Below are 23,699 nucleotides of genomic sequence, written 5' to 3'. Positions count from 1 at the left end.
GTACTTTATAAACACACTTTTTATGCCACAATTGCCACTTCAACTTTATTGTTTAAAAAATAGTTTAGAAAAAATCAGGAAAAGTTAACTCAATAATCACATGTTCAATAAACCTAAGAACATAAATTTATTGGGAAAGAACTCTGTTTGAGAAGAAATGATGGGAATATTAGAAAACAGTCTGGTAGAAAGTAGGTTTGATAAAAAAAAAAAAAGAATGAGTTGAACACTTTGGAAATTATAATAATCAAACCACCCTGAAAAATAGAGGAGAAAATCCACTCCCCTCTTTTCTTTTCAAAAGCTAGAGGAATATGAGTGTTGAATATACTATAGAGTCAAATAATGGTTAATTTTGTTAGTTTTACTAAAAAGTGTTTCTCTCTGCATCTGTATCTGTGTCTTTCTTTCATTAAAACTCTTTTTCCTTTTCTCCTCCCCATCCCCTTCTCACCACCTACAGGTCTTCAGGTCGAAGCTGTATGATCATGGGTAGGAGAATATTTCAAATGAGGTCATAGGTTCAGCTAGATGGAATCTGGAGTCCCTTCTGATGTTGATATTCTGATAAACTAGTTCGTTTGTTAGCATACACCTTCTAGGAAGTTAAACCACTGGCTCTTTTCTGAGAAACAATGGGATTTATCAGAGTGCCTTCTAGAGGAATGCTGCTGAGTTGCCACAAAGTATCAGGTAAGTACAGTCATTTCTGCAAAGAGATGAGAAAGCTCCAATTTGCTGGGGGTTCCCCAAGATGGCCAATGTCTAAAACTAGGCTACAAACTATACAAAGTGGAAATGAAATTATGCAAGAGAAAGACTACTGACATATGAGGGGAAAACATGTCTTCTTCTCTCAGCTGTTTTAATGCAACAGAAATATTTGGAGTCAGTACACATAGATTTGGATGCTGCCTCTACTGATAGGACCTCAGGCAAGCTACTTTTCTTCTTTATATGTTAGCTTCCTTATTTCTAAAATAAAGGGATAGAACTAGATGATTTGTGAAGTTCCTTCCAGCTCTAATCCTACATGTGAATCTGTACATACATATATACTGATGCCATTTATTCAATAAATACTTATTAGATGCCTACTCTGCTTAATAACAGAACAAGAACAAGAACCACTGGAAGATGCAACGTTTAGACAAGTCATTCCTCTCATGGAGTTTACAGGCTAGGAGTGTGTAAAGATTCTCTCCATCTCTCTTTTTTACTCTCTATCCTTAGAGACCAACTACTCCTATCATATTATTTTATGGATTAGCAAATGGAGTCTCAAAGGGATTAAGTGACTTTCTCAAGGTCACCTGGGTAAAAAGCAGCAGAGGTGAAATTGCAAGTAATGTCCTTTGGTTCTAGAGTCAATGTTCTTTCTACTGAGAACACTGCTCTCTCACAATCACAGAACATTAAAATATACAATATCAAGTAATGCTTCCTCCAAATATAAAATGAGCAGGTAGAAATGTCACAAGTGAAATGAAAGGACACCAAGCACCCAGCCTGTCTTTCAAATCCAATAAAGTCTTGGATAATGAGAATGATGAAGAAAAACTACTTGAAGATATAGTTTAAGACTATCCCTAAAATCTAATATTTTTAATCTTCAAATAAGTTATGTAATTTCAGGGTCAGCAGAAGTCTGACTACATCTGAGTAGCAGAACCACACTACAATTGTGATCCACTATCTCATTCTCTGTATTTTAAAATGATAAAGGCTTCTACCCATCCAAAATTTCTTCTTGGAACTTGAAGAAATAAGGAAGCCAATAGATGTGAACTGGGCTTTCTATAAAAATGTGTGTACCCAAATTTGTCTATTACGAACTACCATCAGCACGAACACAGACACAGACACAGACACACACACACACACACACACACACACACACATACATATATACATAAATACAAAGAGGAAACTGAGTGACTGGAGATTTCAATATTATTAAGATGTCAACTCCAAATGTAATTCAATAATACAGAAGGCTTTTGTCTGATGCTATTACCATTTTGGTCTCTTCTTTTTCCTTATAACTAATAAATCTACTCTTCATTCACACAATGCTTTCTAATCACTCCTCCTCTCAATGTGTTCCCAGGCCATTAACCCTACTCTAGATAGACTTTTCTCTACAAACTCAAAATTCTCCTAATCTTGTCATGAACCAATTCATTTCTACCATATTCTTTACTTTTAAATCCCTTGAACTTTTGTTCTATCATGACTTACACTTTGCCATATTCAAACCCCAGATTACTTCAACCATCTGCCTCCTCTAATGTTACCCACAGTGGAACTGGAGGAAATTACACAACCTTGCCAACTGGGTCCAGTAAAAATTTATATTATCTAGCCTCAACTGGGAACTCCGAAGATACTTTTTCCACCATGCTCCACCCAGAGAAGGCTAATACTTATATCCTTTTGTGTCCACTCATCATAAAGGCTGTTCCAAACCTTTTCTCCCTTTATACCTCCTAGTTAGCTTCTCCTCCCTTTGAGATAAAGAACTTACCTCATACTTGACCAAGAAAATTCAAGCTACTTAATTTTAGCTTATTCTTCTCTCATCCACACTTCAAAACCCCTTGAGTTTATCCTATGATGATTGTTTTTTTTCTTTTAAACAGATCTATGATGAAAAGATGACCCTTCTCTTTGCCATGGTCAACTTCTTTATGTGTTCCTTAAGTCTCAGTGTTTGGGAGGCTCTGAAAAAAAATATGGGGGAGAAGAGAGACTGACTACCAAACTGAAGGTCTACAGAGCTATTGTGCTGACCTCATTGTTGTATGTCTGTAAAACATGGACAGTCTACCAATTCCATGCCAGGAAACTGAATTGCTTCCATCTGAACTGTCTGAGGAAGATTCTGAAGATCACCTGGCAGGATAAGGTACCAGACACTGAGGTCATCGCTCAAATTGAATTGCCAAGCATTCAAACTATGCTTCAGAGAGCACAACTCCAATGGGCTGGTCACGTTGTTTGAATGCAAAATGTATGCTTGCCAAAAAGACCATTTTATGGAGAACTCACATGGGTCTGGTGATCACATGATGGTCAGAAGAAGCGATAGAAGGACACTCTCAAGGTCTCTCTCAAGAACTTTTGATTTGATTGTGCAACATGGGAGACATTGGCACAGGACCTCTCAGCATGGTGTACCCATATCAGAAAGGGTGCTATGTTCTATCAGCAAAGTAGAATTAAAACAGCACAAAGGAAACATAAAATGAGCAAATTTGGAATATTCACCCCAAATGTTCACATGGACTATCTGTGCCCAATCTGTGGTAGAACATTCTGAGCTCATATTGGTCTGATCAGTCATAGTTGGACACACTGAAACTTGATTTTATCATGGTGATGTCATTTTGGTCCTCTTCAAGAATGAAGGACAACAACTAACCAACCAATCAACCTTTAATCTTCAACCTTCATTGTCTACTCTTATAAATTGCCCTCATTTATGACCCCCACTTTTACTCTATCTTTTAATCTCTCCCATCTAGTTATTCCTCCTCTGCTACCCATAAAGCAAGCCCAAATTTCCTCCTTTCTTAAAAGCCTTCAACAAATCCTACCTCTATTGGCTATCACCCTATATCTCTCCTCCCTTTCTCAGTCAAAACAAGAACTTGGTACCTTCTTTGTGCACCTCTTACCCTCTTTAGAACTCTGTACAATCTGGATTCTGACCCCACTACTTGACATAGTTCTCTCCTAATGGCATTTCTTCAATGTGTCCTTTCTTAATCTCTTTATGGCATACTGTAAAGCCCATCTTCTCCTCTTGGACACTCTCTCCTAAGTTTTCATGTTGCTTTTCTGTATTGACTCTCCTTGCTATCAGACTGCTCCATTTAAAAAAATTAAATTCCACTTTTTAAATTTCCCTTTCTCTCCCTTCCTCCTCCCCCATAGAGAAAGAAAAGTAGAGCCTCTATTGTAAACAAGCATAGCCAAACAAAACAAATCCCTTCATTGGCAATGTCCAAAAGTAAATATCTCTCAGAGCAGCTAGGTAGCACAGTGGAGAGAACACAGGCCCTGGAATCAGGTAGAACCTGAGTTCCAACATGACCTTAGACACTTGATGCTTACTAGCTGTGTGACCCTGGGTAAATCACTTAACCCTAATTGCTTCCCTCCTCAAAAACAAAAGTAGATATTTTTCAATGTGTAGTGATTCCATCACCACTTTTTCAGTGGTAAGTAGCGTATTTTATCACAATTTCTCTGGAATCAAGGTTGTTCATTGCACTGAACAGAGTTCCTAAATTTTTCAAAGTTGTTTGCCTTTACAATATTATTTTCATTCTGGTTCTGCTCACTTCACTTTGAATTAGTTCACATATCATAGATTTGTCTGAAACAATCTCCATCATTTCTAATAGCACAATTATAATCCTTCACATTAACTTGTTCAATTGTTCCCCAACCGATGGGTACCCCTTTATTTTTAATTCTTTGTTACCATAAGAAGAGCTGGTAAAATATTTTTTCTTCTTTTGTTCATTTCTTTACAGTATATAGATGGTAATAGAACCACTGGGTCAAAACACATGCATAGTTCAGTAGTTTCAAGTTGCTTTCCAGAATGGCTAGAGCAGTTCACACGTTCACCAACAGTAAATTAATGTACCCGATTTTCCACAGTTCCTCTAGAATTTGTCATTTTCCTTATTTTTTTAATTGGTATTGCCAATCTGAGGAGTGAGATGGAAACTCAGAGTTGTTTCAATTTTTAATTTTCATTCTTGGAGTATTGGTGTTATAGAGCATTTTTCATATAGCTACTGTCAGGTTGGATTTTTCCTCTGAAATTGTTTTTATATCTTTTAATAATTATTGGGGAATGGCTATTATTCTTTTAAGTTTGAATTGTTTCACTATATATTTTAGAAATGAGTTCTTTTTAGGGAAACTTTTGCTGCAAATTTTTTTTTCTATTTCTATAATATAACCCTTTGGTAGTTTGATTAATATGGTGTTGAATAAGGAAATTACTTTAGGGATTGTCATTTGGATTTTATTGCTGTGTTATTTCCATAAGTAATTAATATTTCTCTAACCATTTATATACATCTTTATTTGTGTAAAAAGTGTTTTATAGTCATATTCATACTGTTCCTATGTATAATTTGGCATGTTGACTCCAAAGTATGCCATACTTTATGTAGTCATTTTAAATAATATTTCTCATCTCCATCTATCTACTGAAGTTTATTTTTGATATAAAGAAATGCTGACAAAAAATAGTCATATATTTTGTATCCTACAACTTTATGGAAGAAATTTTTTCAGTTGGTTTTTCAGTTGACTCCTTAGGGTTCTCTAAGTAAAACATCATATCATCAGTCAAAAAAGTGATAATTTTGTTTTTTCTTTATAGTTTGTCATCTTTATAGAGAAATTATGGAGGGAGCGGTTGATTTATTTATTTATGCTACTCTTTCCTCTTGGCTGCCATGAAATAAAAACTTTGATTTCTGAAATTATCTGTAGTCTGACTCTTTTCTACCTCTGTAGTCTCCTTACTCATTACTCAACTCCGAGCATTCTGTGATTCTGGTCTACTTACTCATCTTCATACATGTTGCTGTATCTCCCATCTCTATGTATTGGCAGTGGCTGTCTCTTGTTCTTTATACACCACCTTTGCCTTTTAGAGTCCTTGATTGCCTTCAAAGCTCAGATCAAGTATTTCTTCCTTCATGAGGTTTTTTAAGCTCTACCCCAGCTGCTACTGGTACTTTTCATCATGTGACAGTTTCCTATGTGTCTTGTTCATACTTTGTGTAATCCAAGTAAGTCTATATTGCTGTGTCAAATAATTTTGAGAAATGAGGTACATATAATACAAAGCTCCTAAAGATACCCTAATACAATTAGATTCCATAACTGTGATTAGCTATAGGTGAGGGTAGAGTACAGAATTACCAGTTTACTACAATGCTATTTAGCTTAGTTTAATAAGAACTGAATTGACCAGTTGGGCAATCTCTTCCTTCCTTCTCTCTTTCCTTCCTTTCTTCCATCTTTCCTTCCCTCCTTCTTCCATCCATATGGGAGATCTTACACTTACACGTGGTTGTGCTGCCCAGAGGAATATAAATTTCTTGAAATAGAGCTCTGTTAAACCAGACTTTGATAAAAACCCATTCTGATTGAAATGGAGCTATATGACTATGCCTGAAACACAAATAACTCTGTCTCTCATTGACTGACCAATAATGGGCCCCAAGTTAAGACTCAGTTGGTCATTGTTTGGATTTTGCTGCCTCAAAGTGAGTGTAAATAGCAATTATTTCTGTTCTGGCCAGAAACACTGAGAGTCTTCTCCTCTTGGATCATTTTTTTTTTTTTTTGAGTACGCAAAAGAGGCCACTTTTTACCTCACTTCTTACCTAACCTTAAACACTGAATGGGTGTAGGTAGCCTCAGATAAAATGAGATCTCGGAAAGACCTTAGCTTAAAAAGGCCTAGGTATCTCACTGCATTCAGGGCAATCTCCAGTGGTGCTGATCTATATTTTGCCACTGGACCCAGATGGTTCTGGAGGAGAGAGTGAGGCTGGTGACTTTTACCAGCCCTGACTCACTTAAATTCAATTTAAATTCAATTTACTTGTGCATCATCTGATGTCATCTGTCCTCTTAAGAACAAGGGACAAACAACAACAACAAACAGTTCAACAAGGAACAGGGGCAAATAGTCCTAGATACAGTGACTATCAACAACTTTCCTTCAGCAGAATACAAAAGAATATGTGTATGTATGCATGTTTATGTATTATATGTGTATATATAATACAGACACACAAATATATGTATGTATGTGTGTGTACATATACCCAACTGAACCTGAAAGCCAAAAATGACAGCAAAAACTATAATGCTCTGTGGCAAAAATTTTTATAAAAACATTGCCAAAACAAATTTCACAGCCAGTAACTTGTTTTTCTTCTCTAATACATTGCCCTATTTACTTCATGAACAAAGAAAACATACACAATTCGACAAACATACATGTATTTATTAATACTTTGGGTAATTAGTGCAGCTTGTGTTTTAAAAATTACGGAAAGTAAGGAAAGGATTATAACTTGTAGAAAGTATTAGTAACGACTCAATCCAAATTCACACAATAATTATACAGTGTTTTTTCATGGGAGAACAAATGAGGTACTGAATCACAGATGTACATGTTATTTCCCCTGTTGGATTTTAAGCACTTTGAGGACAAAAATAAGTCTCATTTTCATCTTTGTCTCCCTAGCTCTTAGCATAGTGCCTAGAAAACAGGAATGATTTGATAAATGTTGCTAGATAAATTATCAGAATTTTCACAATTTTTGCTTCATAGAATTAAGCAAATGGGACAACATAGTATGAATGATGACATTTTAGGGGATGAGAAGTATAGTATTTAAGTTTCTCCAAGCTAGATTGCAAGGCATATATTTCTGCCATAATCAGGGGTCAGTGGTAAAAGTTTTTTTTTCTTTTTAACTAGAAACAATAAATTAAACTTGGATTCTGATAAGAGTCCAAATGACTTGACCCAAGTTACAAAGGAAATGTGTGGAGCTGAATAGGATGAACACTATTGAAATGGACTCATCCATCAACTCACCCCACCACTCTTACATTAATAAAATATTCCTAAAAGCTATAATTGGTTACATAGCAAAACTGATATTTCCATGATTAATATGAATATAATAAGCACAAATGAATCACTTTGTTAAATCTTTTTCCCTTTGTACTATGACATTCAAGATATTACTCTATTTCTTCAATGAGGCAGTAACAATATAATTTTTTACAAAAAAATTGTTGCTGAAATATGACACCAATATAGAAGTTCTACCCCTGAACTTTGAATAGAAAGGTAAGATTTCTCCAGGGTTTGGTATTTAGAACATAACTTCTGAAATTAAATCCAAATATTCAGCAGAGGGATAATTTAGGACCTGATTTAAAATGCAGAAATTGTACAGTGGTTCCCTGGTGAAGTAGATTCATCTCAATCACCCCAACCAATTTACTAATTTCAGAAGTAAAAAAAAGTGGCTCAAGATCTTTAATCAGAAATCAGCCAAAATTATAAATGATAATTCTTGGCAACAAAATTGAAGAGAGGCAATGTGGAGCAGCAGAGAGACTCATACAGAGAATTAGAGAATCAGTGACTCCAGAGTCAATCCATGACAATTTAACTATACACCTTTAAGGCCATTTCCCTTATATTAATTTGGAAATTTCGTTTTTGTAACACCCATCCAATTCTATCCCCAGAACCAAACAAGGAGAGTCTAATCTTCATTGTATATGACACCTTCTAGTACTCAAAAACAGAGATCCTCCCCCTTCTCCCCAAAAAACCCTTCTATTCTCTATGCTATTATTATTAAACCCATCATCAAATCTTCATGTTATAAATAGAGAATCAACACATAAGTATGTCAAAATCTCCCCCTGGTCACAAAGTTTAGTGTGTTGAACTAGAATTCAGGTCTTCCTAAGTTCCGATCTAACCTTGTATGCACTATCTTGACGCTGTTTCTTAATGTAATATCAAAAACAATGAAAACAATGATACTTTCATATGTAGAGTTTTATAATTTACAAAAGTGTTTTTACAACACTACAAGGAGGCTGCTAAGTGATATAGCAAATTGATCTCAGATCTTAGAACTAGAAGAATTGAATTCAAATCCTGCCTTAGACACACAGTAATTGTGTGACCCTGAGCAAACCTATGGATCTCTCTCCTCCTCAGTTTCCTAATATTTAAAATATGTATAGCAATGTCAGCTACTTCAAATGGTTTCCCTGACAAACAAAAGAGGTGACCTGTTGGAAGCACTTTAGAAACCTAATGTACTATATACATGTTAGCTACTATAATCTCACTTGATCATTTTAAGAACATGGCCATGAAGGCTAACATTTTACATGAGGAAAACAAGGTTTTTAAAGGTTAAATGGTTGGCCTAAGGTCATGGAACTAATAATAACTAAGAATCACTAGGACCAGCACTTGATTCAGGAAAAAGAGATAGAGAAGGAGAGGAGGAGAGAGGGAGAGAAAAAGGGAGAGGGGAAGGGAGAGTGGGAGGAGGAAGGAAGGATGTATACGTATGTGTATAATTATACATATAATAATATTTCTTATCAAATGTTTATTGAATTGAACTTATTGGGAAAATAAATGTGAAAACACTTTAAAAAGCATAATGTCACCAACAAATATATTATATACATAGCAGAGACACAGTGTATTATAATTTAATAATGCTGAGTTTGTTGTCAAAAGATTTGGGATTGATTCCCAATTCTGTCCTGTACTAGCTGTGAGGCCTTGAGTGAATCATTTAGTCTCCCTCAGCCTCAGTTACCCTCTATAAATGGACACCAATATACTATATAAATAGACTCGTAATTTCATTACAAGGATCAAGTTAAGGAATACTTATTATGAATTGTTGTGCTATGAAAAATTGGCATGAAATCATAAGCTATTATTATTATAGTCATGCATACCACTCAATGAATTGCAGCACCAGACACATAAAATAATAGCTTCTTGGAGCATCATTGCAGTTCAGGATTCTCACAGTCACTCTCAAAGTATCCCCATGATTATAGTGGTGAAACCCAAATACTACATATCACTTCTCAGAGCTCTCCTGGGGAAGGAAAATCTTTTTCCTTTAGTCTAAACTTTAAACATTTAATAAAATAGCTATTTTCATGCAACCTAATTATAGTATATTCGCACACAAAAAAGATAGCCACACTCCTAGCCAATATATTTCAGAAATGTGCAAACATGCATACTTTCCAGTTTATAAAAGCACCACAATTGGAAATGAAAACTTTTCATTACTGCTAATAAAATGTTTGGGGTAACACCTGGAAGGTAGCAATGACTAGCATGTAATCTTCATGTCAGATACAACCTACCATGAGAAGGTTTTATGAATTCAAAAGGAAACGTTGCCAATATTTCTTTCACATGTAAAAAAAAATTCAGGTTTTATGACATCATTGATTTGACATTATGTCATACTGTATCATAGACCCAGAGGATGTCATTATAGGCTTAATGCAATATCTATTAAATAATAGGGTTTTCCTATTATGGATTTTGCATTCATAATGCATTCTGTTTGCATCAAACAGAAGTCAGTTTTTCATTACAGTATCCATTTTTTGAAAGCTGGAATATATATTTGAAGTTTAATATAAAAGTACAAGAGGAAAACATGAAATGTAGAACTTCTTGGAGTGCTTATGCATATATTAGTTAATAGTAACATATTTTCTTGCAATTAGCATATATTAAACCTTACTATCTATCAGGCACTTCACTAAGTTCTGATGGAAAAAGGAAGGGAAAATTTGTTTCTGCTCTCAAGGTATATACATTCTAATAATGGCTGCAAGACATGTATAGATTACCAAATAAGAATCTTCATTTTCTTCATTGGGAGGATAATGTGCAACCTATAGGCTGTTAGGTATAATGGATAAAGACTTTGTCCAGGAGTCAGGAGGGCCTGAGTTCAAATTTAACCTCAGATACTTAACTAGTTGTATGACCCTGAACAAGTCACTTAATTTCCTCAAAGGAAAACAGAGATAAGAATAGCACTTACTTCACTTCAAAGGTTTGTTGTTAGTCTTAAATGAGATAACATTTGTAAAGCACTTAGCACAGTGCCTGGAATATAGTTGGTCCTTAATAAATGCTCATTCTCTTCCCTTTTCTTTCCTTCTCTGTAGACTGAACCAAACATTAGACTACTCCTGACATGTTTATGCAGTATCAGTTGCATTTTACCACTCAGGTCATAGTTTAAAAGAGTCAGAATCAGAATCTGTAAGGGCAAAATAGAACATCAGTTCTCTGCAGACCTCAAGAAATGAGGCTTACTTGGCAAAATTTTCTAGATATTTGAGGTTTTAATTCCTCAGTGACCTCAAAATTACATTTTTATCCAAAAGAGAGCATAATGGAGTGAGTAGAAAGCAGTCCTTAAAGTCAGAAAGGCCTGGGATCAAATCCCTCTTTTGATGAATATATGGCATTGCACGAATCACTTAACAACACTGTTACCAGCATCTGCCTAAGCCTTTAAGTTGAAGAGAAAATGTGAACCTTCATGAGTAGAAGAGGCTTCTGGGGCATTTCAAAGTTCAAGAGACATATAATTTAAAGGGAATTAGTCATTTTATTAATAATGCTAGTATTTTTAATAAATGGTCAGTGATACTTTCAAATGGCAAAGACAACCACAGTGAAGGGCTCACAGTTTATATGCTCTTGGAAGGGGGGTGTTCTTTTTTAAAAATGTTTATTTATTTATTTGTAGCTTTCAACATTTATTTCCACAAAATTTTGAGTTCTAAATTGGCTTTTTAGACCTCTTTTGCCAATTGAGTTAGCCTATTTTTAAAGGTGTTAATTTCTTCAGCAATTTTTTGGATCTCCTTTAGGAAGCTGTTGACTTTCTTTTCATGATTTTCTTGCATTGCTCTCATTTCTCTTCCCAATTTTTCCTCCACTTCTCTTACTTGATTTTCAAAATCCTTTTTGAGCTCTTTCATGGCCTGAGACCATTGCATATTTATTTTGGAGGTTTTGGAAGCCTTGACTTCCTCTGATGGTATGCATTATTCTTCCTCATCTGAAAGGATGGAAGAAAATACCTGTTCACCAAGAAAGTAACCTTCCATAGTCTTATTTTTTTTCCCCTTTTTGGGGGCATATTCCCAGCTAGTTCCTTGATTTTTGAGTCCTTTGTCAAGAGGAGGGTGTACTCTGGGGACGTGTAAGTTTTCAGTTCCTCCAAGGTGGCACAATCAAGGGAGAAGAGTTTACTCCTCTCCTGGCCTGCACACTGGTCTGGGAGCAACCAAAAACTTTTCTGCCCAGAATCTGCAAGTAGGAGAATTTCCTCTCCACAGTGGCCTCCAGCTCCGCCAGTGCTCCTCCTCCTCACCCCAGGGCCCAGGCTCAGGGCTGAGATTCAGATCAGCTACTCAATTCCCCCAGGGGCTTTAGGTAGAGGGCTACAAAAATGGATGCTGCCTGCAGGCACAGTGGCTGCTGTTGGCTGGCCAGACTGCATTCCTTCTCATCCAGATGAAAAGTTTTCTCACTGACCTTTGAAGCTTTCTTTGGTGTTTGTGGGTTGAGGGATCTGAGAACCACCACTGCTACTGGGAATTCTGCCCCTGGGACCTATTCTGGTCCTGTTCCTGCTAGTGCCAAGTGGCCAGGGCTGGGCTGGGCTCTGTGGGCTATGCTCTGCTCCATGCCCCATGCAATAGACCTTTCCTGTTGATTTTCCAGGCTACCTTGGGCTGGAAATCTTTTACTCTGCTGTTTTATGGCTTCTGCTGCTCTAGAATTTGTTTAGAGTCATTTTTTACAGGTATTTTATGGGTTGTAGGGGAAGAGCTAGAGTATGTGTTTCTTTCTACTCTGTCACCTTGGCTCTGCCTCAAAGACGGGTGTTCTTGAGGGCAGCAATCAACTGTGATTGATTAACAATTAATGAGAGAAGGAATATTACAATAAGGGGTTGAGAGTGATATTATATCACTCTTGGACAGAGTTGTTGTGCCTATTATTTAACCTTCATTCTGCAAGAGGACCATGACATGAGGGAGGTGATGCCATGATATGCAAGAGAGTTGGATTTAAGTGAGGGAAGGCTGTTCAAAGTCACCAGCCTCACTTTCACCTCCAGAGCCATTTGGGTCAGTGTCAAGATATAGATCAGGATGACTGGGAATGGTCTTCTAGAGAGAGAGAGACTATTCCTAACCTAGACTATCCCCAGGCTTGGACAATCTAGACAAAGAATTTATCTCCACTCAAACTTGAATGAGTGGAATTCACCTTAGAATAGAGATTTCTTGTAAGATTGGGTGGAGTCTGGCCAAGATTGAGGAGAGTTAATTCAATGCCCTTTAAGGGACTAAACTTTGAGAGAAAAGGGGAACTCTGGATCTCCCAAATCATTGGCTATTGATAACCATTTCTCTCATTCCTTACCAAGAGCTCACTACACAAAATAAATTACAGATCCAGTTAAAATATCTATATGGACACAATTATTTTCACTAATTATGATAATTATATAAAATGAATTGCACATTTTCTAAAGTTGTTAGGCAAAGCAAAGTGAAATAGCACCTTCATTCCAAGCATAGACTTACTTTTGAAGGAATAAATATATAAAATGCATTTTTAAAAAATTACCTCTGCCTTCTGAGAAGCTCTCTTTTTTTAAAAAACAGGTATCCAAAAGAGAGAGAGGAGCAAGTTTTACAAAATTTTGCATAGGTGTTCATTTTTTGGGGGGAGGTTCTACATATACATTCTTATTAAACACATTTTCATATTAGTTATGTTGCATAGAAAAATTAAAATGAATGTGAGAAACCAAGAGAAAAATCAAACTGAAGCAAAACATAAAACCAAACCAAACTATCACATTGCATTGATATTCATAAGTAGTATATGAACATATAAATATATTTGATATCCATGCAGTTTAATGTTTTCAAAGTAGTATGCAGATGCTATTTCATTTGATTCTTATAACAAATCTTGTGAGGTACTTGCTATGGATCCCATTTTATAAATGAAGAAATAAAGTGGAGAAAAGTTAGGTTAGGGAAGGAGAACCTGTGACCTTGTGGCTCTCCAGGTTCTCAAGTGTGACCCTTTGACTAAATCCAAACTTCATAAAACAAATTTTTCATTGAGTTCAAGAGCCTCACTTGAGGGCCTGGAGGACTACCTTGTCCTTGGAAGCCACTGGTTTTCCACCCCAAGGTAATTAGTTAATAAGTGTTTGAAGTAGGTTTTGAAATAGGATATCCCTGATAACAAAAAAAAAGCCTAATATATCCATTATACCATATAATATCCATATATTTACACATGTCACTTTTTCATAAGATGATGTCTAGATTTATATATGTGATACATATATATTCATGTTTCAGTGAATTTAGGGGAAAACAAAGGTGCTCCAAGAAACTGACTTTCACCTGAAATGTACAACAGAATATAATGTGTATATGCACACATACACACACATACACACAGAATCAGACTTGAATTAGACTAAATCAAATGCAGAAAAGAGAAAGAACATGGAGAAGGTAGGAGTAGGGTTGAGGGGGAAGGCAGAAAAAATTTTTGCAGTAAGTTTGTCTGATAAAGGCCTGAATTTTCAAGATATATAAGAAACTGATTCAAATTTATAAAAACAAGAGACCTACAGTTTAATGTGTAATCCTCTGTTCTACTATGTTTATGCCAATGTCCATCCTATTTCACATTTGTTAAGTTCTCAATAGCCATGAAAATAATGAAAACAAGTTAATAGTATCTTAATATTCTTGCAGAAATATTCAGTGCTTTGCTGAAGATTTTCTTTTCTTCTTTTCCTCATCCTACTGTTTGCTGTCATGCTGAAACAATTATTTTTGGATGCATTGAATAGGGAAAGGGCTGATTTTCTGAATAAAAGCTGGTAAGTATGTAATTGTTTAATTAAATGAAAACATTTTGTAAAAATGTTTAATACACAGACTGTTTTTCTTTTATATGGTAATATTTTAAATGGAATTAGAAACTGCTTGTGTTAGGTAACTTCAATTCTGTTTTTTTCTGTCACTTTGAAGATGAAGTGCTTTTTTTGGTTTATTTGCTAATTTTTTCTGTGGGATTTATTTTCTACTGACTTGTAGAGTTTCTCTTCTTTAAGTACACAGGTTAATAGGTATTTATTTAACTCTTACTTAGGGTCAGGCACTATGCTAAGCACTGAGAATATGAAAATGAAGATAGCCAAAAACAAAGACATGTCTTGCCCTCAAGGAGCTTATAGTCTAATGGGAGTAGGGGGATACAACACACAAAAGGCAACTACAAAGGGAAAAATGGGGAATGGCACCATGATGAGTATGAGGTGGAAATTCTGAGAGTCAGAGCTGAGAAATGAATGGAAAGATAGCTGACCTGGGCCCCTCTCCAAAATGAAGGCCCTGGCTTGGAAGAAACCTACCAATGGAAGTTTTTGCTCCTGTTTTTTTGTTATATTGTTGGGTGATTTTTTTTGTTAATTTGAGGAAGGGGAGAGTTAAGTCTAAACTGTCTTGGCCCGGACCTTGCAGTGAAGAAATGTGAATATTTACTTTATTTTGTAAAGGTTATGTTTCTTTGTTTATGGATTATTCTCCACTCCACAACAGCCTAAGTTCATTTATGACTTTTAGTTTCAATTGAAACAACCTGATCATGGGATAAGCATTAATTGAGTCAAAATCATTGATTACCCATGATAGCTCCCTGTGACTGTTGAGTCAAAATCATTGATTACCCATGATAGTTCCCTGTGACTGTTTCATTGGTTCAACTTTTCTATCATTTGGAAGAGGCTTAATGAGTCTGACTTTCAAATTTTGTAGAAAATTATAGATTTCTCCAGGCTACAACCATTTGCTAGGCTTCTTTAACATATGCACATGATTTACTTGATTCACTTCATTCTTTTAGAATCCTATGAACACCTTTGAATTTTTGTTAATATGGAAAATGAGTCAACAAACATCTACTAAGTAGGCATGATGTGTCATGTACAGTGGTAATCACTGGCTACACAAATACAAGAAGAAAGACAGGTTCTGTCCTCAAGAAGCTTACATTTTAGTGGAGGAAAACAATGCTTAAAATGAAGCTGAACAGTAAGAGATTAGGAGAGAAGATACTCACAGGCAGGGTTGGTGGAGAAAGTCCACAGTCAAGAATGTAGACAGGAGAGGAATGAAGACATAGCCTGCTTGGCATGTTCCTTAAAATGGAGCTTCTGAGAGGCATTGATCAATCAGAGGAAGAGGCTGCAGGTATGTGAGAAGTCTGTTGTGGCATGCCAGAGAAAGTTTGGAGAGTCAGGATTGGGGCCTGGTGGGGAATGAAGATATTCGTTACCTCTAAAAAAGTCCTCTTTCCAATTCTATCTGCTTCTACTTGAAATAATTTCAGGTCCTAACGCACTATTATTTGGCTAAGCCTTTCGTGATTGATTAACAATTCTGTGAATAAAATTGAAGTACCTTATTAAGTAATTTTTTTTTTTTACTTTTTGCCTTCTTGAAATACATCCTCATTATGAAAGAAGTTTCCAAGTTTTAAAACAGCTCTGAGTGACTGTAATCTGATATGTCTCTTTGAGGGTCTCCACTGAATTTTATTTATTGACAGAACTTAATACTGTTGAGAAATTATTCAAGTGATTTCTTTGAAAGATTTTTAGGGAAATACAATGACTGGTTAGATCTTTATGATTTAATTCTTTCACTTTGCTAATGAAGTTTTGGAGCATTTTTTTAATTGAATTATCTGCTTTTAGCTGAATATTCTGCTCCTTCTACCAGCTTGCTTTGTTTTCTGATAATTGTATGTGGCATAAATGTTATCCTTTGTGTTTCTACCACTTTGACATGTTATTGACTGTTGTTATCAATTTCTCTTGTGTTTTCACTGAAGATAGAACTCTCATTATAAAAACCACCTCCCTTACGATGCCAGATCCTCTTTCATTTTCTTTATGGTGTTTACTATCTAATTTAACATGTAATATGGTAGGACCAGATATGTTTTTCTAGCTAATTTTGAAGTTAATTTGCAAAACTTTTTCAAAAAATTGTCTTCATCAGAGATATATGCTTTTAAAGATTTTGCCAGCATTATGAATAATGTACAGTGTAGGTGGAACCCAAATGGAAAAGAGATTTTCTGTGGGTGATAAGGTCCTTCAAATGTTCATGTTTATGGGTGTAATGGTGCTATTACAATAAACCCTGGAACACTGTAAAGCTTCCTAAATGAGATTCATAATTATACAAAAGACTTTGGCCTAAATTATTTACCTGGGGGAAAACGTAGTAGTTGAAGAGTGTCTACTGTGCAGACTACAAAATATAGTTTATAAATTGAGAGGTAGAAAGACCTCTGTATCCATCCCTCCTCTTTTATTTTACAAATGTAAATCAAAGACCTAAAAATGACTTTCCCAGTATCATACAAATGATGAGAGCTGAGTTGCCAAGCCAAATTCTATCATTTCACACCAAATCCTTTGCCCTTTCCACCATATCATGCTGCTTTCTATTTTATATGGACACCTTGGTTGTTGTCCTTTGTTCTCGAAGAGGACCAAAATGATATCATTATTATAAAGTCAAGTTTCAGTGTGTCCAACTGTGGCTGATCAGGCCAATATGAGCTCGATATCCTCTACCACAGATTGGGCGCAGATAGTCCATGTGAATATTTGGGGTGGATACTCTAAAGTTGTGCATCCTATATTTCCTTTGTGCTGTTTCAATCCTGCTTTGCTCAAAGAGTACAGCACCCTTTCTGATGTGGGCACTCCATGCTAAGTGGTCCTGTGCCATTATCTCCCATATCATACAATCAAATCAAAAGTTCTTGAGAGAGATCTTGAGGAGTGTCCTTATATCACTTCTTCTGACCACCACATGATCACGTGCCTCATTCAAGTTCTCCATAAAATAGTCTTTTTGGCAAGCATACATTTTGCATTTGAAAAATATGGCCAACTCATCAGAGTTGCACTCTCTGAAGCAAAGTTTGAATGCTTGGCAGTTTAGTTTGAGCAAGAACCTCAATGTCTGGTACTTTATCCTGATCCACAGAATCTTCCTAAGTCAGTTCAAATGGAAGCAATTCAGTTTTCTGGCATGGGGCTGGTAGACTGTCCATGTTTCACAGGCATACAACAATGAGGTCAACACAACGGCTCTGTAGACCTGCAGTTTGATAGTCAGTCTAATACCTCTTCTCTCCCATACTTTTCTTTGGAGTCTTCCAAACACTGAGCTAGCTCTGGCAATGTGTGCATCAACCCCATTGTCAATGAGTACATCCCTGGAAAGTACACTACAAAGGTAAGTGAACTTATCCACAGCATTCAAAACTTCTCCATTTGTTGTAACTGATGGGTCCACATACGGATGATGTGGTAGTGGCTGATGGAGCACCTGTGTTTTCTTGGTGTTAATTGTTAGGCCAAAATTAGCACAGGCAGCAGAGAATTGATCCATACTTTGTTGCATCTCAACTTCAGAGGCTGCACAATCATCTGCAAACAGAAAATCATGCACCAACATTCCCTCCACTTTGGTCTTGGCTTGTAGCCTTTTCAAATTGAAGAACTTACCATCAGTATGGTAGTTGACCTTGATGCCTTGTTCATCTTCATTGAAAGCATTTGACAACATGACTAAAAACATCATGTTAAAAAGCATGGGAGCAAGCACATGGTGGTGCATCAGAACTACTCAGTGCTATTGGAGTATGTGACCCTCTGGGTCCTCCTTAATAATAGAATTTGTTCTGTAAAACTTGAACTCAGTCAAAAGGCTGCACCCAGACCTATTAGGTTGCAGTTTCCCCACCCATGGCTCGGCTTTCTTGCCTTGGGCAGAGCATATAATTGACTTCTGTTCTCATAGTACTGTTTTTGAAGGCTCATGACAAAGCAATTGCCACTCACAGAAAAACTCCATGCCACCATCATCAGTGCCTATGCTCCTACCATGACAAACCTTGATGAAGTCAAAGAAAAATTTTATGATGACCTAGAGACCCTTATTGTCAATGTGTCAAAAGAGAATAAGCCTACAATTCTGGGTAACTTTAATGCTAGATTAGGCAGACTACCAGACTTGACAGAGAGTCCTAGGGAGGAATGGAGTTGGAAACATCCACAGTAATGGTCATTTACTGCTGAAGACTTCGGCATTGCATGACCTTATCATTACCAACACTGTTTTCCATTTATCTGTTTCCATTTATCCTAAATGCAGTAAAACTTCATGGATGCACCCTCGAAGCAAACATTGACATCTAATAGACTGTAATTATAAGGAGAAGAAACAGACAAGATGTCAGAGTGACAAAGGCAATGTGTGGTACAGAGTGCTGGAATGATCATAGACTTATCCTTTCTAAGCTAAATATTTGCATTCATCAAAAGTGCCGACCCCTGTGCTAATTTTGGCCTAATAATTACACCAAGAAAACACGAGTGCTCCATCAGCCACCACCACACCATCCATATGAGGAACCATCAGTTACAACAAATGGAGAAGTTTTGAATGCTGTGGATAAGTTCATTTACCTTTGTAGTGTAACTTTCCAGGGATGCACACATTGACAATGGGGTTGATGCACGCATTGCCAGAGCTAGCTCAGTGTTTGGGAGGCTCCAAAGAAATGTTTGGGAGAGGAGAGGCATTAGATTGACTACCAAACTGCAGGTCTAAAGAGATGTTGTGCTGACCTCATTGTTATATATGTGTGAAACATGGACAATCTATCAGTGCCATGCCAGGAAACTGAATTGCTTCCATTTGAACTGTCTTAGGAAGATTCTGAAGATCACCTGGTAAGATAAGGTACCAGACATTGAGGTCCTTACTCTGATGAACTGGCCACATTGTTCAAATGCAAAATGTATGCTTGCAAAAAAGACTATTTTATGGAGAGCTCACATGGGGCAGGCGATCATATAGTGGTCAGAAGAAGTGATACAATGACACTCTCAAGGTCTCTCTCAAGAACTATGGATTTGTCTGTGCAACATGGGAGATACTGATACAGGACCGTTCAGCATGGGGTGTGCACATCAGAAGGGGTGCTATGTTCTGTGAGCAAAGCAGAATTGAGACAGCACAAAATAAATGTAGGATGCACAAATTTGGAGTATCCACTCCAAATATTCACTTAGACTATCTGTGCCCAACTTGTGGTAGAGTATTCTGAACTCATAGTGGTCTGATCAGCCTTAGTTGGACACACTGAAATTACACTTTATCATGGTGATGCTATTTTGGTCCTCTTCAAGAATGAAGGACAACAACCAACCAACTGTTTTTGAAAAGGGATTACTAATGTCCCTCCCCACTGCATCCTCTACAAAGTTGGTAAAGTGATTTTTCTAAAGCAAAAGATAATCATTTCAGTCTTCTGTTTAAGAAGTTTCCATTGCTCCCACTTCCCTCTTTGATAAATACAAATTCTTTCTGTCATTTAAAACCCTTAGCAATCTTGTCCCTGATTATCTTTTCAGATTGATTTCATATGAATCTCTCCCCTTGCACTTGTCATTACAGTCAAACTAGCCTCATTAGTGTTCATGATGAAAAACATTTTGCGCCCTGTCTCTGTGGCTGTTTCCATGCTTGGACAGGTCACTCCTCAACTCTTTGCTATTGCTCAATCATATGTGACTCTTTGTAATCCCATCTGGAGTTTTCTTGGCAAAGATAACTGAGTGGTTTGCCATTTCCTTCTCTAGTTCATTTTACAGATAGAGAAATTGAGACAAATAGGGTTTAGTGACTTGCCCAAGGTCACACAGCTCAAAGGTGTCTCAGACAAGATTTGAACTCAGATCTTCTTGACTGGGCAGCTAGGTGGTGCAATGGATAGGGCACGAGGCCTAGAGTCAAGAAGACTTGATCTCAAATCTGGGATCAGATACTTACTGACTGTGTGACCATGGTCCAATCATTTAACCCTGTTTGACTAAATTTCCTCATCTGTAAAATGAGCTAGAGAGGGAAATGACAAACTATTCCAGTATTTTTGTCAAGAAAACCCCAAATGGGGTCATGAAGAATCAGTCATAACTGAAACAACTGAGCAACAAAAACAAAAGTTCTTGATTCTAGGCCTGGCACTCTATCCACTATGCCATCTTGCTACCCCTAACTTCTACTAGGTCCCAGATACAGGACTCCAGCCAGAATCAGTGATTTCTGTACTGTAACATGATGTAAAGTCTCACCATCACAGAATGTTATACCTGGAAAGGGCTTGAGGATCAACTAGTCCATGCTCCTCATTTATACAGAGGAAAATTGAACCTCAGAGGAATAAAGTGATTTGTTGAAGGCCATATTCTAAGTGATATGAAACTAAATTGTATAAAAACCTCATGATATCTGAAGTTCCTGGGGCTTTATTATTTGTCTTCTGGTAGTCTTCTGCTGCTTCCACTGAAGCATAAACATCAGACAAGAAAATGTAGGTAGATGTGATTTTGGATCTCATTATAATCCTGAATAGCAAAATGACCCTTCTCTTACTGTGGGTGGAAATTGCCTATTATTGCTGTATGTCTAAGGTTTGTAATATTGTAAAATTGCAAAATGTGGAAAATTACTCCTGCAGGAAGAAGGGAAGTAGGGTGAGGGATGGCACCTGAGTCATGAGTCATCCAAAGTTTACCAGTAAAGTAGGTGGATTGGTAAACCAGTCCAGGAAAGTTTAAGTGCTCATTGCAATTAAGATGGTTTTATTATCTGTGCCCTACTAATGAACTGCCAACTCAAAACACCTCCTAGAAGAAAACCTGCAATTTAGTGAGAAGTTCAGCAGAGGAAAAAATCTTGAAATAGGAAAACAAAATCAGCCAAGGTCTGAGTCTGACATTCTCAAAGAAAAATGGAAATGACTAATATTGGTTATATGGAGAGATCCGTGCAAGAAGCTAGTTAGAACAAAAGAAGGGCAGTCATAATTTCACCTTAAAGTAGAATCAAGTTTCAGGAAGACTAGATGCAAGTCTAACTGCATGTCAGTCACTTAACCTTTGTTGGACGCAGGTGATGTGTTATGATTATAAATTATAGCCAAGTGTCTCATCTGCACAGCTGGAAGGAGTTTTTATACCAAGAAAAACACAAATCCGAGGCAAAAACAAAAGAAAGAAAAATTGTGTTTCTGTGATTCAGGTTATACTCAGGAATTTACTCTCTTTCCCCCCTTATCCACCTGCTATTTGGTTTATTCCTTTGTTAATTTCCTGAGTTCAAAGTCTTTTAAGTGGGTATGATCTGAAACACTTTCAAAAATTACCAAAATTTCAGAAACTCTTGCTCTAATCAGCTCAGTTCCCAGCCCAGAGTAAACTGGGGAAATCTCTCTTGCTCTGTTGGCTAGCTTTATCAGTGCCTAGCAATTCACCCAGAATATACCATGGAGATTGACCTATCTGTAGGGTGTGGTGGAGCTGGACTATATCAGCTTATGAGAGCTGTTTGTTAAATTTTCAGCATGAATATTTACACTTAAGAAATCAGCAAATGTTATAAAGCAGGAGTTAATCTATTGTTTTCATGATGTTTGGATTTAAGAAAGTTATGAAGAAAATACCAATAATGCACATTTAACTTACAAGTGTGTCACATATGCATTTTTTCCTCCTGGAAAACCAGTTGTTAAACATTTACCATCACACCTATGTCTATATACTCTTGGTTTCTACTGTCAGGAAAATCTGGACTATTTATGTTATTGTAAAATCAGTCCAGATAGTTTATTTGAGAACTAAATGAACTGCAGTCTATAGGATAGGGATTGCCTTATGGCCTTGAAACTCAAAGCAATCAAACTCAAGTGCTTTATCCCTTTTGGGGAGCTTTATATCTTTGGGGGGGGGTGTTTTGTGAATTTTTTCCTTAAGTTAGCCTGCTTCTCCTAGTGAAGTACAAGTTCCAACCACCAATTAGGATTCCAAATCTGTTTCAGGGATCCCTGGGGAAATTTGGGGTTCCCAATTGTATCAGTAAGCACCTCAACATACACAGGGACCTGCTATCACAGATTTTTAGATCTGCATTCATAAAAGAAAAGCAACTTTCAAGGGCAAACAATCACTTTAATCAAGCACATGTATCATTCCTTTAAATAAGAACATATCTCATTCACCTAATTTAGGGGAGTCAGCACCCTGAACTTCAAAGAAAATACAGAGAAATCAAATGATCAGCAGACATGGCTTCCCCTGCCTGACCATAATTTAACAGACAGGTACAGCTGTCTGACCATCGTTACCAGAGAGGAAAGCACAACATCTGTGTTCTCAGAGCTGGGGAGCAGGGGGGGGCGGGGAGGAGAGGGTGTCTCCTTAGCGGCTTCCCAGAGTCCTCATCTGACACTCAAACCTTCTTACCAAAAACTAAGCTCCAAAGCAAAACCTCAACTCAGAGTTTTTATACCTTTTTTCAGAGCCCGAGGGCATCACAATCCTTTGACCCAGTGCCTTAATAGACAGAACAAAAGGTACTTGGAACCTTCCTACAAAAGAACTCCCCTAATCAAGTTTCCCACAACTGGCAGGCCCAACAATGGGTGGGAAAGATCTTTAATCTCATGAAAATAATTAACAATACAAATACGTATACTGTTTCTAGTTAAAAGAACTCTTGTTTCTGTACTTTACTCCTTATAAAGACTCTTGACTGATAAAGGCAAGATTCAATCAGAGACACTTGATTATACTAAAACAAAAATAGTAAATGATTCTATTTTGATTCCAATCGCACCAATTTAACCTATGAAAATTTTATAAAGTACCTGCTTGTAAAAATTATATAACTATAAGTTTAGAAGTTAGTATACTACATAGGCTTACTCTCTATGGCAGGCCTAGACTCTCATGGAAGAATATTAATTTGTTAATTTTCAGATTGTGAACTCAGTTATAAGGAGTTTACCAGAATATACTCTAATTTATTTTTTCTGGGGTCAGTAAATGTTTGACAGGGGGACC

At 36.8% G+C, this 23,699-nt stretch overlaps 1 long non-coding RNA gene across 1 annotated transcript in view; it reads right to left on the bottom strand.

Moving 5' to 3' along the window:
* Positions 1–10,445: 10,445 nt before the first annotated feature.
* Positions 10,446–23,699, bottom strand: part of LOC140523855 (uncharacterized) — a 40,118-nt gene continuing 26,864 nt past the window's right edge. Inside the window, exons 3-4 of the long non-coding RNA XR_011973491.1 lie at positions 15,827–16,015; positions 10,446–11,717 (exon numbers count right to left, since the gene is read on the bottom strand). This is a non-coding gene — a long non-coding RNA (uncharacterized lncRNA). The remainder of the gene's footprint in view (positions 11,718–15,826; positions 16,016–23,699) is intronic.

Source organism: Notamacropus eugenii, chromosome 2 (genome assembly GCF_028372415.1).
Source record: "Notamacropus eugenii isolate mMacEug1 chromosome 2, mMacEug1.pri_v2, whole genome shotgun sequence".
Classification (NCBI taxonomy): Eukaryota; Metazoa; Chordata; class Mammalia; order Diprotodontia; family Macropodidae; genus Notamacropus; species Notamacropus eugenii.
The sequence above is the reverse complement of the archived record's forward strand: the minus strand, read 5'-3'. Positions and strand labels throughout refer to the sequence as shown.